Source organism: Monodelphis domestica, chromosome 1, assembly GCF_027887165.1.
Source record: "Monodelphis domestica isolate mMonDom1 chromosome 1, mMonDom1.pri, whole genome shotgun sequence".
In the NCBI taxonomy this organism is placed as follows: domain Eukaryota; kingdom Metazoa; phylum Chordata; class Mammalia; order Didelphimorphia; family Didelphidae; genus Monodelphis; species Monodelphis domestica.
In genome coordinates this window covers 755,350,004-755,363,063 of record NC_077227.1, presented here as the reverse complement: position 1 = coordinate 755,363,063, position 13,060 = coordinate 755,350,004, and the positions used below count along the sequence as shown (strand labels likewise).

At 59.2% G+C, this 13,060-nt stretch overlaps 1 protein-coding gene across 1 annotated transcript in view; it reads right to left on the bottom strand.

The window, feature by feature from the left end:
- Window positions 1-12,597, bottom strand: part of KCNS3 (potassium voltage-gated channel modifier subfamily S member 3) — a 33,142-nt gene extending 20,545 nt beyond the window's left edge. Inside the window, exon 1 of the mRNA XM_001362140.3 lies at window positions 12,394-12,597. The gene's annotated coding sequence lies outside the window, so the exon portion shown is untranslated. The remainder of the gene's footprint in view (window positions 1-12,393) is intronic.
- Between the last annotated feature and the right edge of the window lie 463 nt (window positions 12,598-13,060).

The following is a 13,060-nucleotide window of genomic DNA, read 5'->3' as shown; positions in this document are numbered from 1 at the left end:
TGGGGATAGAGATGGAAATGGAGATGGAGATGGGGATGGAGATGGGGATGGAGATGGGGATGGGGGGGGAAGGGAAGGGAAGGGGGTGATAATGTGCTTCAGGAGTCAGGGTGCTGCTTGTTCTTTGATGTCTTCTATTTCATCATTATCATGGAGCTATACATGAAGACCGTGTTGTTGTCTGGGATGGCAGAGATAGGAATGAATGTTCTGTCCTCCTCTCATGGCCTCCCTTGCCCAGCTTCTCAGTTCGGTGGTTTTCTTGTCCTTGACTGCAGTATTCTAACACAGACCACATAAGAAGATTGCTCTTCTTGGCAAGGGAGAAGCTGCAATGAGGGAAGAGGGGGCAGCATTCTGCTAGGACCCCAATTGTCCAGAGACCAAAGACGCTGCAGCCCTGCTGGGACCCAGAAAGTGGGAAACCTGGGATAGGCTCAGCACCCTCCATCCTTGGCTAGCTGGGCTGGCTGTTAATTGGCCAAACTCTGAGGTGTGTTGAAGAGACACATGTGTGCCTGGACTTGTGCATCCATCCAGTGTGCCAGACTAGGGAACCAGAGAAGCCATCATCAGAATCCAGCTCTTCTCCAGCAATGAGGCTCAAAGAAGCAGAAGGTCCAAAGGGAGCCCCAATATCACTGCCTCCAAATGCTCCTTTGATTGCGGGTGATCACCATTTCCTAAATAACCAACGACTGGGCGCCAGGCAGTGCTACTCCCAAGGCAAAGGGAAGCAGTCCCTTCCTCCAGACTCCAGCCTACCAGAGAAAAGAGTAGACTTGCATATGCCCAGAATTCTCTACACGGACATCCAGACTGAACAGAAGGTCTTTTCATCATGGAGGTGGGAAGAGGACCAGCAGACTTCGTGCAGAAGGTGGCATTTAAACTGGCCTTTGAACAACAGATTTGACCAAGTTGATGAGAGGAGGGTGAGCACTCCAGGTGGGGGCAGTCATTGCAAAGGCAGAATGATGCAGTGTTGGGTGTCTAGACTGCAGAAGGTATGACAGTAAATAAATCCGAAAGGTAGGCTGGAGACAGGCTGTGAAGGACTTTTATGCTTCAAAGTAATAGGGAGCCACAGTAGCTTCTTGAGCAGAGGAATGACAGGGTCAGACTTGAGCTTCAGAAACATCCATTTGGTGACTGTGTGAAGGAAGGGCTGGTGTGGGGAGAGACAGGAGGTGGGGAGGCCAATGGCAATGGTCCAGGCGAGAGGGGACAAGTCCCTGAATGAAGTGGTGGCTGGAGGAGTGGAGAGAAGGGCTTGGATGTAAGAGATGATATGGAGACAGAATTACCGTCTTTGTTAGGCAAACAAGGAAGGAAGGGACAGTCCGTGGGAGAGTGGCTTTGAGCAGTAATTGGATTCCACTGACTGCACTGGGGAGCAGGGGAGGTGTGCCATCTTTGTCAGTCCATCGATCCCCACCAAGAAGCCTGAGTTAAAGGAAAGCGTTTGGCTCTCGTTCTTATAACCGGATTCAATCTGAATGTGTCCCAGTGGGTCCTCCCCCTCCATCCCCGTCACTCCTCTGGACTCTGAGCCTGGAAGCATGGCAGGTTCCTTCCCAGCCCCTGCCTCGCCAGTGCCAGGCTGCTGCCCACTCTGGGGTTCAAGCGCAGCTCTTTCAGGATGCCCTCCCTGCCCATCCCCCTCTGAGGGGGTCTCTCTTTTCTCCAGAACTGACCAACCACATGTAGAGGCTCTTCTCACGATCTTTCCTCCTCCCCTTTGACAGTAGACAGGAGCAGCCATTTTCCAGTGGACTCAGCAGGGACAGAAGCGGCACCCTGCAAATATCTGTTTTGCTTTCAGCCCCCAGCTGAGGTTCTCCTCCTATTCCTTGGCATGGGTAGGACCTGAGTTCAAATCTGACCACAGACCTTTAGCAACTGTAAGACTCTGGGCAAGTCACTTGACTCCTCTTCACCTCGATTTCCACATCCACAAAATGGGGGTAATAAGAACTTTTATCTCTCAGGTAAGGGTTCTGAACGCACTGCCTGAAGAAGCCCTGAGCAGGAGCCAGCAGGAGCTGGCCAAAGACTGGCCCAGCTAAGTGTGGAAAAGCTCAGTCCCCAAGGACGACCCACAGAGCCGGTGGAGGGGGGCCCGAAGCAACCTCGGGGGCCAGGGGAGCAGCTGAGGATCTGGGGAGCAGAAAACGCAACAGGGGCCCCTGGAGCCAGGAGTGGCCGAGTCTCCGCTGACCCAGGACAGAAATAAAAAGGTCTCCAGACAGCAACAGCCCTGGAAACAGGGAGCGCCACCCTCTTGGAGCTGGAACGCACCTCTGGCCAATCCTGATGTCTGCCCGGAGCCAGGAGAGCCCAGGGGGATCCAGGAAGAGGCCTGAGCCCTGCTGCACTGGTCTGGTTTGTTTGTTTTTAACTCAGGGAGCCAGAACTTGGACCAAGAGCACAAGTGACAGAGAGGGAGATCTGAAACTGGCAATAGGACCAGAGATGGCATTAGTGTAGGGACTCCCAGGTGAAGGAACCCTCCATGTGTAGGAAAGAGCAGAAATGAGAGGACGTAAGGAAGAGGGCTCCACTGCCTCTACCCAAACTTGCTGTTTAAAGAGAACGTCAACATACTAGTATAACCTATATCAGACTATTCATGGCCTCGGGAGGGGGGGCCAGAGAGGAGGAAATCTCAATTCTAAAATGCCAGAAAACAATGTCAACACCTTACTGACTGCATCTCATCTCATTCTGACTGTTGTTTCTTCAACCATCCATCCATCCACTCATCTGTCTACCCATCTATCCATCCATTTATCCATCCATCCATTCACTCATCTATCTACCCATCCATCCATCCATCCATCCATTCTTCCACTCATCTGTCTACCCATTCATCCATCCATCCATTCACTCATCTATCTACCCATCCATCCATCTATCCATCCATTCTTCCACTCATCTATCTACCCATTCATCCATCCATCCATCCATTCACTCATCTATCTACCCATCCATCCATCTATCCATCCATTCTTCCACTCATCTATCTACCCATTCATCCATCTATCCATTCATTCACTCATCTCTCTACTCATCCGTCCGTCCATCCATCCATCCATCCATCCATCCACTCATTTATCCATCCATCCATCTACTCACCCAGGCAGCATGAGGAGGATGGAAGGAGAGGGGTTCCAAGAGCCCTGCTCTGGGACTCGGGGGATCTGGACTCCAATCATCTGCCCATGGGCAATCCCCTTCCTCCCATCCCACCTTGAGACTCCGTTTTCTCCTACATAAAATGAGGGAGGGGGCCTGGATGATGCCCAAGGTCCCTGCTGGCTCTGACACTTGCTCTGCTTGCTCAATCCTCCCCACTCCCAGGCCTCACTTGTGTCTTTGCTCTTATCAGCTCTGCCCAACATCCTTAAAATAAACCTTCCTCTCCCCTTATCGCTCTCCAAGAGAATGGAGCATTGCATGATTTTTAATGTCTTCAGGCCCCCAGACAAGGAGCTATAAAATCTCTACCAAGGACACGGCGGACACTCTGAATGGCTGGAAAAAATGGCCACATACTTTCTGGTTTCTCAGAATGAATTAGATCTAAAAGGCTAAAAGGAAAGATTGAGCTGCTCTGCCCGGGCATTTATTCAGGCTGGTGTGGTAGAAAAGCGCCCTGAGATCTTACCCAGGCTCAGAACAAGCAGGATCAGTTCACTCTGACCCTGTCTGAGTCCCTGCTCATTGCTTCTCCTAAAACTCCCAGAATCTGAGAGTAGAGAAGAGCCTCTGGGACATCTATTCCCACCTAGCTGGAGTCATGATCCAAGAAAAAAGAGAAGAAGAGGCCCTTCTCTTGCTTCTTTGCATAGGTGAGGGACCAGGGGAACAGAGTACTGCATACCCCATCACTATCACCCTCGGTTGGGGCACTGGTTACTTTTGCTAATCTGCTTTTTCTCCATTCTTTTTCATTCTCTGATGGCTCTAGAGTGGGAGTATATAGTTAGAAATAAAGACAATTTAACTAAAAAATGGAAATAATTCATAAATGCTTTCTTTCCTTTCAATCACCTCATGAGACAGGCAACACAAGAATCATCCCCATTTTACAGATGAGAAAATTGAGGTTGAGAATGGTTAAGGGACTTCCTCAGGGTCACAAAGCTAGGAAGTATCAGAATCAAGGTCTGACCCCAGGCTTCTCCTGCCTCCAAGGCCAGTGTACTCACTGCACTTCATGACCTCAATCCCTCACAGACCTTCCAGAGCTTGGAAGGAAAATGAGTCTTTTTCATCATACTCTGGCCTAAGGAAGGGGAAAAAAAGGGCATTTGGCCCCACCCTCAAGACGAGGACTGCTATTGAGAGGCAGAATGGGGCAGTCTGGAGTCAAGAGGTCCCAAGTTCAAGTCATACCTCTTCCACATCTTGTCCATGTGATTTTGGATAAATCTCAGAACTTCTCTGGCCTCATTTGCCTCATCTATAAATGAAGGAGGACAGGCTAGATGACTTCTGGGGTTCCTCCAGCTCTAGATCTAAGATCCTATGGCCTTCTGGCAGCAGGCCTTCCTGTTGCCTGCCACATACTTTCTGGCTGAAGGGAAGAAAAAGAAAGGGAAGGGGAGGAAAGAGAGGGAGGAAGGGAGGGGAGGAAGGAAGGAAGGAAGGAAGGAAGGAAGGAAGGAAGGAAGGAAGGAAGGAAGGAAGGAAGGAAGGAAGGAAGGAAGGAAGGAAGGAAGGAAGGAAGGAAGGAAGGAAGGAAGGAAGGAAGGAAGGAAGGGAAAGAAGGGGGAAGGGAAGAAAGAAGCTTCTGTCATCTTCTAGGGGGATTCCAGAGTTGACCCCATAGGGAAGAGGGGTATTTGAAGACTAAGCTTGAGCCCATGAGGGCCAGGCCATCCAGGAGAGGCACAGCTGGTCCTACTGGGCAGCCTGAGGCCTCCAAGGCTCAGGGGATCCCAAAGAAGACTGAGCTTCTCCTCTTCCTCCTTAACAATCTCTTCACTCTCCAGCCACCAGCCCCAGAGCCGGCCAGCCACTTCACCAAAGCAGGACCTTCCTTCCCCTAGGCTGTCAATCCCTGCCAGACTGATGGTTGGGCTCTTGGAAAGCAAACCAGAGCCCAGGGCTGGCAGCATCCTGCGGCCCAGAGAAAGTTTCCTAACATTTCTTAAAGTGACAGTGGAGGACACGGGTGTGAAGCTCAGAGGATGGGAAGGGGAGGAGGACAAAGAAGCCCCCTCCCTCCCTTCTGCCCCTTCTCCTGCCCCCCAACCCCCTGCTTATCCCAGTGAGCTCATGGACTGCTGAAGGAAGACAGAATAGAGACAGTGCCTGGGGCTGCCAAGGGCCTCAGAGATCAGCTGATCCTTCATTGTACCACGAGGGAGACTGAGGCCCAGTGAAGGGGCTCCTTGAGGGCCAGGACTGTCTTTCTGCCCCCAGTGCCCAGCACACACTTAAGTGCTTGCTGTTACTGAGCACCTACTAGGCGGCAGCCGCTGTCCCTGGTGCTGGAGCTGCAGAGGCAGGGCAGCAGGTCCCACCTTCAAGGGGAAACAACAGAAGTAGCCAGGAAAGTCAAGAAAGTCAAGAAAGTCAAGAAAGTCAAAGAAAGGGTCATTGGGGAGGGGGAAGAGAGGCGAGGACACAAAGGGGGGGGGGCAGAAAGTTCTCTCCCCTCCCCCAGGGTGCCCTCCCAGAAGACTCCTCCCCATCTGTCCTGGAGAGAGCCCGGAGGGACACCACAAAGTGGGAGCTCCTTAGGGGAAAGGGCTCCTCTTCTCTCCACTGTACCCCCAGCCCCTGACACGGGGCACACACAGAGCAAACACCCCTGGACTAAGACCCAGGACTGGGAAATCCAGAACCGTGGAGGCCTGGGCAGGGACCTCACAAGGTCTTTCTGGCTCCAAGATAAGGTCCAAAGAGAGACCCCCAAGGGCCAGGGCCAGCGGGGTTCTGGCAGCCCCCCTGTGCTGGCTGCAGCTCAGCTCAGGCAGTGAGAGGACAGGACAGTCAGCGGCTCTTCGTCTCTGAGGCCAGAGTGGAACGAGAACTGGTCTGAGGGGCCAGAGACCCCCCTGACGCTCTCTTGTCGGCCTCAGTCTTCTCACCTGGGATATGGAAGCGCTGGGCCTGGTGATTTTGTCCGGAGGCCTTTATATCTCAGATGTAAGAGGACCTCCTGATGGCCCAGACAAATGGAAGGGAGTCTGGACAAAGCCTCCAGGGACGTGCAGTGTGTCGTTTCCCATCTTGGTCTGAGAAACAAGCCAGCTGTGAATCAGGTGGGAAGAATCTCCAGCCACCGCGCCATTGTGGAGAGCCCGGGGGCCTCTGCGGTTGGACCCTGTGGCGGGTCCAGGCAGGGTAGGGAAGAGGCTGGCATTCCTCACCCTCTGAGGTCCCGCTCAGCACTGACTCTGCGTTCTCCCCCGGCCTCTGCCCCGCCGATGGCCTCTTCCAGCACTCCCAGGAGCGGCGTCAGCCTCTCAATAAAGCCTCCCCCCCAGAGGCCCCACGGCAGAGGCAGAGGCTTCGGAGAAGGGGCCGCCTCGTCCCGGGGGGCGTCAGGCTGTTGGAGGAGGGATTCCTGTTCGGGGACTCGTCGGGCCCTCGCTGGGTCCACTGCGGTCGGCGCCTCCGGCCAGAGACAAATCTCCGAGAAAGGGACCTCGACCGGGAGCCCCCCCACTGCAGAGCTCGGGGCTCCCCGTAGACGCCGCGCGACCCCCTCTCGCAGCCCTCCCGCCGCCCCAAGGAAGCCCAAACACAGCGGAAAGCCCTGCCGAGGAGCGCCGGATCCATCCATCCAGGCAGCCTGGCCAGGACTCCAAACCACATCCTTCAGCCGCGGAGCAAATCCTTTACCTCAAACAAGTCACCGGAGATGCTCGGAGGCCCCAGCGTCAGCCTCGGCCACGGCCGTGCCGGCAGGGTGAGGGAGTGAGCTCCCCGTACGATGGCCGGCCCATGGGGCGCAGGCCCAACCTTCGAGGGCCCCGGAGGCCTCCCTGAGAGGCTGGGAGGAAGGCCAGCCCCAGCCTCTCCTCCAGGGCCTCCTCGCTCAGCCTCCCCCCACCCAGGCTCTGAGAGGCACGTCGACTCCCAGAGAAGGACTTCAGGCGGCCGAGCTGCGTCCTGCCAAGAAGCCGCCTCTCCCAGGCCATCCCCAGCCCATCCCAGGAAGCAGGGCCAGGACAGGGTCCCGGGCCCAGGAGGACTTAGGGCCTTGGGGTGCTTCCCCCATTCTGCTTTATAGAGCCCTCAGTCTAGCCCCCAGGGGAGGCAGAGGTCCCAGGTTCTAATCCTGCCCAAGCCTGACCTACCTGTGGTCGGCGCGTATTTGTGTCCCCAACCCTGGATTGATCCTCAGCTTCTACTGAGCAGAGCTGGAGGACTGAGCGTGGGGTGAAGCGGGACCATCCCTGTGGCTGCCCAGACTCGAGAAAACCTGCCTCCGTGTGTGGGTGCCACCTCCTTCCCTCTGCCTTCGGGGCGATCCGGCCTCGAACCCATCACGCACCCTGAGAACCCTCTCGCACCTCTGCTGCCTTCGGCCTCCCCTGCTTGACCTCCAGTGGGCACTGCTCAGCCTCCTGCCTGTCTGCCTGTCTGTCCCTCTCTGCCTGCCTGTCTGTCTGTCTGTCTAGTCCTCTCCCCACAAACATACAGTGCGTCTGTCTATGTATCCGTATGTACAGACATGGATCGCCACAAGGGCGTGTGTGTGTGTGTGTGTGTGTGTGTGTGTGTGTGTGTGTGTGAACAGGTACAGATACAGGTTCCTCTGGCACAGACCTCCTGCCCCCATGCCCGGCAGCCCTTCCTCCTCCCCTCTGCCAGGTAGGATCCCCGGGACCTTCCCTCCACCTTGAGCCTGCAGGCCACCCCGGGGAGTCACCAGTGTCCTCAGTCTCCCCAAACGGTACCGGAGCACTTCTACCCCCCCCCCATGTCTGCATAGCAGCAAGCTGCTTTTATAGCCTACAGACAAATGAGAAGCAACCTAGCCTGAGGGAAGGAGGGGTGATCAGAAAGGCCCAGGTTCCAGTTCTGCTTGGGGTACCCCAGCTGCCCCCAAGAAACCCAAGAAGAATTCCATGTCTGCATTGTCAGAAAGAAAAGCTGGAGCAAGAGTCTCCCCACCGGGATTAAATCCAGGCTCAGAGCAAAAACAGAAAAGGGGGAAGAGGAGAGAGACAGAGAGAGGGAGGGAGGGAGGGAGGGAGGGAGGGGGGGGGAGGGACAGAGACAGTGACAGAGAGACAAAGAGAGGGGGGGATGGAGGGAGAGAGGGAGGGAGGGAGGGAGGGAGAGACAGAGACAGAGACAAAGAGGGGGGGATGGAGGGAGAGAGGGAGGGAGGGTGGAAGGGAGGGAGGGAGGGAGGGAGAGACGGAGACAGAGACAGAGAGGGGGGGATGGAGGGAGAGAGAGGGAGGGAGGGAGGGAAGGAGGGAGGGAGAGACAGAGACAGAGAGGGGGGGATGGAGGGAGAGAGAGGGAGGGAAGGAGACAGAGAAGGAGGGAGGGAGGGAGGGAAGGAGGCAGAGACAGAGACAGCGACAGAGAGACAAAGAGAAGGGGGGATGGAGGGAGAGAAGGAGACTGGTCTCCCCCATTAGAACGTCAGCTCTGCGAGGGCAGGCACCGAGGCACTTGCTCGCTCACATTGTCAGGGTTTGATAAAAGCTTTCTCATTCATTAACTCCATGACAAAGTAGACAAAATTCCATTTGAAGGAGAATTACTGGCACTAGGGAAGTGGCCCCCTTTCCAGGCTGGCCAGGCCCCCCAAGAAAGAGAGCCCTTCGGGGCGCAAGCCCAAGCCTCCCAGGGAGGAAAGGGCAATGAGGCAGTCCCCAGCCTCCCTGACCACTGCCAGGCTCAGTTAAACAAGGACAACATTCCCTCCTCACCAGGGGCCATGGTGGGGACAACTCGGGGTCCAGAGACGAAGGCCTGGGCTTGGGCTCTGGGTTCTTCTCCTCCCTCTGGGCCCAACCCTGACCAGGGTCTTCCCTCAGCTCCCTCTTGGCCCCGATGGTCCCTGGAGGGCGCCAGGCTCATTACTGTGGCATCATCACCACCTGCACAGCAATGGCAAGAAGAGGCTCACTTCAGGGTGGCACCAAGTGCTCTAAATCTGTTATTGGGGGACGAGCCCGCAGGAGGTGGTCCTGAAGGTGTTATTGTCTTCATGGGCCCCAGAGGTCACTGGATGCCGGAGGGCCCCCATTAGGAAGTCCAGAGACGGGCACAGGCCTCCGCCAACATGGAGCTGGGCGAGTCCTTGCAGCCCCCACTGCAGCGCTCCATCTCCCGCTGCTGCCCTGGGATCTTTGGCCAGTCACCCCCCAAATGAGGTGCCTCCACCCCCAGCGGCTGGAAGTGCCACCCACCCTCTGGGGCCCCCCAGAGCTGCAGCCCCCCCGTGAACCCCCTTAGAAGCCCGGCTGGCCGGAGTACAGACCCTGTAGCTGTCCCTGCTCCTGGCTTCTGGCGTCCTTCCTGGGGAGAGGAGGAAGTGGAGGCCCAGAGAAGAAGGAGGAGGAGGAGGAGGAGAAGGAGGAGGAGGAGGGCAAGCTCAAGCCCAAACAGGGAAGGGGTCAGAAGGGACCAGAACCAGGGCCTCCCCCCATCTCACACGCCTGTTGTGTGTGCATGCGTGTCCACACGTCCTGGGCAGCCACAAGTGCTCGGGGGGGGGGGGGGGGGCCGGCCCAGAGCCTGCGTGCCTCCGGGATGGGAGCCGGGCTCCCCAGGTCTGTGGCAGACAGTGGGCAGGCTGGGGCTGGCAGAGCTCCTGCTGCTCCCCCCCCACTCCCTCCCCCCAAGTGTCTATGTGGAGACAATCAAGCTCCTGGCAGAAGCCGATGTCAGGCCTCCACCCAGCTCTGACTGGGACTGACTGACCATCCACAGGCTCCTGGCTCTCCCCTCTGTGGGTCCTATGGCACAGTTCTCTGACAGGACGTGAGTTCAAATCCTGCATCTGCCACTTCCTCACTGTCTGGTGTCAGGCAAGCCAGTCCCCTCCCTGGACCCATTTCCTCTTCTGCCACTCAGATAAGATGAGTCCCCCGGAGGGCCCCTGCCAACACTAACTGGAAGCCCAGAGCCTCTGTTCCAGTCACCTGCCCTCTTCGGGGTTCTTCCTCCTGAGCTGCTCTCTGGGGCCCATCTTGGGCTGGGAGGCAGGAGGAAGGGCCCCCCCAGGGCTCTCTCAGACCCTCCAGCTCCCCTCCTTTCACTGTCAGGGCACAGGGAGTCAGTGGGGGGGGGGGCTACAGTCATTGGCACAGGGAACTCCCCAGAGAGGAAAGGGGGTGTTTGATGAGGCTGCTGGGGCCTAGGGGGCAAGTGAGGGCAGTGGGGTAGAGTCAGAGGCTCCAGGTTCAAATCCATCCCATCCCAATGACTTCTGAGATCCACTGCAGACTCTGAGCTGGGCTCACCCTAGGCCAGCTCCAAGCCCTGGGGGGGAGGTCAGGCTCAGGAGGAAGGAGGCTTTGGACTCTGACCCTGAGGGCCCAGGGAAAGGGGGGCTCCAGGGTGGAGGGCGGCCCCAGGGCAGGGAGCTGCCTCTTCCAGTTTCCCCAGGACCAGCCCTCAGCCCCTATTTGCAAGCCTGGAGAAAGGGAGAGCAGCAGCTCCCCCGGGGAATTCACATGCAAATCCTTCAGGCAAATGGGCCCAGAGAGGGGCAGCCCTGCAGCTGGCCCCAGCTCCAGGCAAAGGTCCCTCCTCCTCCAGAGCCCCAGCAAATGGGGCCGCTGGGGGTTGGACCCCGACCCTGAGGGCGCCTCCCTCTTTTTCTGGGGCCCACAGGGCAAGAGAGCAGGCTCCAAAGCTGCCAAGTAACTGGCCGAGCCTCTTTGGGCCTCAGTTTCCCCATCTGCAAACAAGGGCCTGGGTTTCTGGGGCCTCCCACATCCGGAGTTTGCCTTGTGAAGAAGGAGGCAAAGGGACCCCCAGAGCAGAGGCTCTGCCCGAGGCCCTGGCGGGCACCCAGAGGAGGAGGAGGAAGCCCTGCAATGCCACAGCCCACAGCCCCTGCAGCAGAGACCTGCCGAGGCCCCACAGCCACGGCCAGACAGCTCGGAGCCTGCAGTCAAGGCTCTCCTGATGGGCCTGGCACTGTGGGCACATGGCAGGGCCCAGGCAAGGGGAGTGGAGCCAGGCAGAGCCCGGGGGAGCAGCAGGGCAGCCCTCAGTCACTCAGAGACTCAGACACAGACACACCCTGAACTTGATCCCGGCCCCCCCCCCCCAGGGGCTCAGGGAGGGAACTGCAGGGCCTCAGAGAAGTCCCCTGAATGGTCCTGGACTAGTCGATGCTCCTGGGCCAGATCCCCCCACCCCCAGCTACCTGTGGCCTCCCTCCCTCAGGGCAAGGGCCAGACCTGTCCCTGGGATTGGGAGAGGGAGAGCAGGACGAGCTGGAGCCAGAGTCGGACCAGTCTGAGAGCACTCCTCCCTCTCTCCTGGCACACCTCCCCCGGGAAGCCCACCCTGATCTCCGCAGAGCCCCCCCGCCCCCCATGTCCCTAGAGCACTATCTCTGCTTCCTTCTACTTCTCGGGGGATGCTCCCGGCTGCCTCTTTTCCTCCCCAACACCCTGGGCTTCGGAGCTGGATGGGAGGGACCCAGGAGCCCAGCTAGCCCAAGTCTAGTCCGGGGTGGAGGGGGCGCCCCGGGGCCGCGAGTGGAGGAACAGACGCCGGAAAAGTCGGCTGTGCTGGCCTGGCGGCGGGGCCGGGATGTCCCCCCTTCCCAGGTCCTTCGGGCCAGTGTCGGTCCGCCAGGGCGCGGGGCTGGGGGGATGCGAGGGAGGAGGCGGGAGTCCAGCCGCCCGGGCTTCCTCTCACAACCTCCGTGACCTTGGCTCAGCGGCTGCCCCTCTGGGCCTCAGTTTCCCCACTTGGGAAGGAGACGGACGGCTTGGCGGCGGATCTCTAAGCTCCCTTCTACTCGGGCAGCCCCGGAGGCTCGGGAGCATTCACTGCCCGGGGCGGGGGGAGGCCTGGAGCCAGTCCCCGAGGCCGGGCTGGGCACGAGGGCTGCCTCTGGCTTCTCCGGTAGTCTGACGGACGGACTGGAGCCGCAGTCCCGGCCCCGCGCCCCCGCAAGCAACAGGCACTGGGTGGGGGGCAGCGCGGAGCCGGCCTGGGCCACAAGTTGGGGCTCCCGCTCCGGGTGCCAGGCGGCCCCGAGCAGGCAGCTCCCGACCCAGGCTCAGTTTACCCACCTGCCAAATGGGGCTGCACCGGCCCGGACGGAGAGCCGCGAGGGAAGCCCGAGGCAGGGAGGAAGGTTGGGGGGCGGGGGAGCCCGCAGAGCGAAGGGAGGGAAGAGGAGAAGCCCAAGGATCTGGCCGCGGTGGCAGGGAAACATACCTGGAGGGGGGAGTCCGTACACACCTGCTGCAGGCTCAGGGTCCGCGCCTACGTGCCCCGGCTCCGGCCCCGCGGCAAGTTCTTCTCCGCGATGCGGCGGCGGTGGCGGTGGCGGCGGCGGGGGCGGGGGCCGCCGAGCCCAGCCCGGCGCAGCGCAGCCGGCCCGCCGCCAGTCCGTCCCGCTGCCGGGCAGAGAGTCGGGGCGCGCTTCCCGGGGGGCGGGGGCTGCGCAGGAGGAGGTAGGGGGCGGGCTTGGGCCTGGACGCCTCCCATTGGCTCGGACGCTCGGAGTCCGCCCAGGTCCCGCTCCAGAAGCCCCGCCCCCACCCCCCGCAGTCCCGGCCCTGCTCTCCCCCCAGAACCCCCCCCACTGGCCCGGCTCCGGGCGGGGGGCGTGCCCGGGAGTGTGAACGCGCGCGCGTGCGTGTGCCCAGTGGGAGTGGGAGCTAGTGTGTGCGTGACCCTGGAAGTGGACTGGGGGGGAGCTGATGTCCACGCGGGCGTGGTGCTCAGACCTGCCTGGGGGGAATGGGGCACTGGGCGCTGCGGTCTCAGTTTCTCCCTCTGTCAAATGAAGGGACACCCGCCCTGATCTCTGATTCCGGGTCAGCAAGCTCCCTCGGGCAGGGACCCGCTCTCTCACCGCTGGGTGCCTCAGTTTCCCCTC